Below are 4,782 nucleotides of genomic sequence, written 5' to 3' on the forward strand. Positions count from 1 at the left end.
CCTGTCAAGTGCATCTTCGCCTCAGTAAAAAAAAAAAAAAAAAAAAAAAAAAAAAAAAAAAAAAAAAAAAAAAAAAAAAAAGAATGAGTATAATAACTTGTGAAGAGCTACATTTAAGACGAATATTATGCAACCCATCAATGTTATGTTACATGAATAGTAATAACAAAATTGGGAAAAATATCCAATATAAATCTAGGAACGCAAATGACTTAATCCCTTGTCCACATATGGAAAGACACCATCCCTAGTTCATCCAGAGTAGTCAAGATACACTAAATTCACCTATACCAGAACCAAAAACATCCTTGATAAATTACTGCAATATATATGACTGCTGCACATCGATGTCTTGTCTTTCATTCACCAAACCTTCTGTGATTATCCCCGATCATGTATAATTTACTTTGGCTAACGGCAAGTATACACGGCGTTAAGCTTTCTAGAAACAGATATGAGTTAAGAAATGTTATGGCATATGTTTTGTATGACCCCACTTCCTTATAAATTATGTGCAGACTTCACTGAGTCAGTAAAGTGTGGCAGCAACTTGTAGCCTCACGTTTTTATATATACCCGTATCGTAGCACTGTAGGCTAAGTTATTTCCTTTTCTAGTCTCTTGTTCATATGAGAGAGAGAGAGAGAGAGAGAGAGAGAGAGAGAGCTGACGGAGATGGGCATCACGAGGGAATTTACTGGTTCGGTGTGGTATGGTCTAGGTGCTTTCTATGCTAAGAAAAAGATAGTGGTTAGTACCGAAGTAATACATTCAGTTTAGTCAGAGCAGTTTATTGTCAACATTTCAACCAACGTAATGTATAAAGACACGTTTATTAATATCATAGTCATTGCCTGCTCTGTTGACCTTTCTGATTCCCTGAACTCCTTCACAATCTCTATTAGTACAATATTCGTATAGTCCCCTCATTCCCCCCTCCCTTCCCTGTCTCTGCTTTGCTATGTCATTAAACGTCTGTATATATAGATTAAGTACCTTGCTGTTAATATTACCATGTTCTTTCTCTCATTAGGATTTCATGGACCAAACGAAAGGGGCAGTGGGAGGGGGAGAGAATATCACCTCCTGTCAGTGCCTAATTACATACCGTATTCACTACACTGTTCACCATTAACCTACACCAACCTCGCCAACATGTTATTTTATTATACCTGCAGACGACATAATTCAGCTTAGGGGAAACTCCGAAACAGAAGGTTTGATGCAGGCTTCATGAACTACGTACTCTAATGGCCAATAATCACGATATATATATATATATATATAGATATATATATATATATATATATATATATATATATATATATATATATACAGTGAAACGTGCATAAACATGCACTTTATCTTAAGCAGTAGAAGCACCTTACCAATCAGTTTTCGTCCTGATAGTCTGTTACATATTTCTTTTTTATTATTTCTAGGGTGGTATTTTTTTCCTGGCCTATCGACCATTGGGGCCAAAGCCCCCCCTTTCCTTGGGAAGCAGCCTAGATATATATATATATATATATATATATATATATATATATATATATATATATATATATATATATATATATAAGCATGGAGATGACACCCGCTAGCTGTTTATATGTGGGTTTTTGGTGTTGTTTGGTTTTGTTGTGTTTTTTTATACTATACTAAGACTAGAGTGTTGATAAGTTTGGTTTATGTTAGTTTATAATTTTTTTTCATGTTCTTCATTTTAATAAGACATATATACAGTATATAGAAAATGATTAACTTTAGATCCATATCTGTTGTAGTACAGCGAGTATTGCTCTTTGGTAGGATCCCACATATGTACCCTGATGATGGCCACGTGAAGTGTCCGAAAATTCGGAGAAATATATTGAAAGAAAATGCTGGCGGGTGTCATGTACATCCTTATTTGTCTTTTATGGAAGTTACGGTGCCATGGGTCCATTGCTGATGTGCTGATTATATATATATATATATATATATATATATATATATATATATATATACACTTCCATGCATATATACAAACACACTTTCATGCACACGTACATAATTTATATATATATATATATATATATATATATATATATATATATATAGATAGATAGATAGATAGATAGATAGATGAATGATATACCGTATAATTCTGTTTGATTGATGTATTTTTTTCTATTTTTTCTTTGTTTTATATTCTTTAAACCTAATAAAGAAAAACCTAATCTAAAGACCCTAAAACTAATCACCTGACAGACAAATCGCTAACCTATACTAAATCCTACAGAGACAAATAGCTAGACCTACACTAATGGTAAAAATACCTCGACTAACAGAACACCATCGACTGCAGATATGTAATGCCTTTCTACATTACATACCTGCACTCATCACCTGGTGACTGTCAGTCGAGGCACAACCTAATATAGGGGCCATCAATATATGAAAGGGAACCAGACGAGTCAGGAACGTTTCCATATACGTCAGCTGTCGGCCCTAATTAGGACAACTTTATGAAGATGGTATAATGTATTTACCTAATATGTACAAAAAGTGAAGTACCTCGCCCAACAGACCACCATCGACTGCAAATAAACGTCTCTTATTGAATCTGTTATCCCGTTGTATTTAGCTGTCCCGCTGTGACATCTCTCGTTTGATTCGTCAGCGTAATGGCAGGAGGGACTGTTCTAACTTAATTGTTGAACTAAACCGAGCCTAACTTGGCTTAACTGTGCCTAACATCTTAACCTAACGTAACCTAACCTAACCTACAGTTGGGAAACTGGAAAACGAAATCCACCTTTGAGTACGTTGTCATCCATTGTGCCGGAAACGATCAGTCGTAAAGTGACGAAAATAACAAAGGGGAAATTTTTCAGTTAGAAAAGGTAAATTGCCTCCCTGGAAACAGTAAGAAAAACACAGAAAACAATCTGGGGAAATATTAATTGAACTGATAAGGTTTTTCTGCTGTATTAAGAAAAGCCTACATTTACCACGTGAATTGTTAACGCGAGGTAAACAAACATTGGAGACGATTGCTGGCGATTTAAGGCACGCAGTGGGCATGCCCTATCAAAGAAATCAATTCAGTACATCAAAAGTTTCACTTTCTTCATTAAACATTTTATGTAACCAAACAATGTATACGAAAAATTATGCAGGAATTAAAACCTACTAACTTACTGAAAACTAAAAGGGAACTTTTGGTACCCTGGCGACTTGGATTCTCAATCCAACGACAATTTCATAGACCAGGCAAGAGGTGTGGGGAGGAGGGGAAGGGATAGTAGAGACAGAACTCCAACCAGAAATATTTAATTGAATCATTATAAAGCACTAACCACTGCCCTGCACCTCCATGGTGTATTTTTTTTCTTTCATATCTGAAAACGGCATAATGCAACCGGAAAATAATAATAACAATAAATTTTTGGATAAAAGGAAACAGGATTTCTATCTATCTATTGCCAGACGCCATAATCCTGTAAGGGATGGCCATTTGACTCTGAGTTATTTGTTTTACATAGAGGGGCACTAACCCTCCACCAATCCACTTGTTGACACGTAGGGAGCACTTATGGTTTGGTTATATGGTTACCACCCAGCGTTGTAAATGGTTTCTTGGCTTACAGGAAACCATTTGGCTTGTCACTCAATGTAAAGCCACATGTAAAGGAAAGAAAGGCAATAAGAAGTAACAGGAAAGACGGGAGAAATAGGAGAGAGGAGGGCAGGCACAGAAAAAGAATGATATAGGCTAAGGAAGAAGTAGGCAGCACTATATCAAGTGAGTGGATGATGGTCGCCACCACCTACCACTAAAACAGGATTTCATTACATCGAAATAATCTGGAGTCAAGCATCAAGGTTGAGACAATGCACGCCCAATCCTCTATTAGCATCAGAGAAAAACAGATTTATCGTAACATGATTACCTTAAATATTTCAATGGAGACTGGATAATCGTAAATTATAAGAAATCTTTTTATATAAATGTGACTTAGATCTTAAAAAATACCTTTTGGTATCCATCGACATACGAATATACGGTACCTCTGTCTCATCCCTCCCTCTCTGTCGTCAACCCTGGAGGAGGAGCTCTAACTTCACGTCCTGTATGTAGGCTATATATATATATATATATATATATATATATATATATATATATATATATATTGTTACATAGCCTATGATTTCATCATCCTTTGTGTAATTTTAACGCACAGTATGCTGCATGTTTGATCACGAGCGTGTTCTGCCTCAGTTCCCCCCTTCTACCGTTATAGTAGAGTAAGTCGTTCTCTCTGTTATTCAGAGCGGGATTTTCAGCTTTTTGTCCCCATGGCTTCATTTGCGCGTCCTTCTTACAAGTTGTATCAAGCTCTCCTGGCTCCTATATAATGAGCTCAGTCTCTGCATCATTGCCACTTAGATCTGCTCCTCATTTTGTTCACATCTCTGTCCTCCCCTGTACAGATATTATTATTGTGAGTGCTCAAGAAATCTCCAAACATCTAGCAGCTGTGTGTAATTTGAGTATAACTGTTGTATTTTTTCTTGTGATGTGTAGCATAGGGTTAGTTCTTAGGCCTAGTGAGGTCTTTGTGATTAATGTTGGGTTTTATGTCAGTCATTTTTGATAATAGTTTGTATCTGTAATAATTTATCTTGCACTAACTGAGCATTACCAGGTGTATTTTCATTTTATCAGGGCTGACTTAGATAAATTTACTCATGCTAATTTCGTGTTAATAGAGGCTATTGCAGTTAACCATATAT

This window comes from Coenobita brevimanus, unplaced genomic scaffold, assembly GCF_032717465.1.
Source record: "Coenobita brevimanus isolate Jiangsu-jjx unplaced genomic scaffold, ASM3271746v2 jjx.HiC_scaffold_2024, whole genome shotgun sequence".
NCBI lineage: Eukaryota > Metazoa > Arthropoda > Malacostraca > Decapoda > Coenobitidae > Coenobita > Coenobita brevimanus.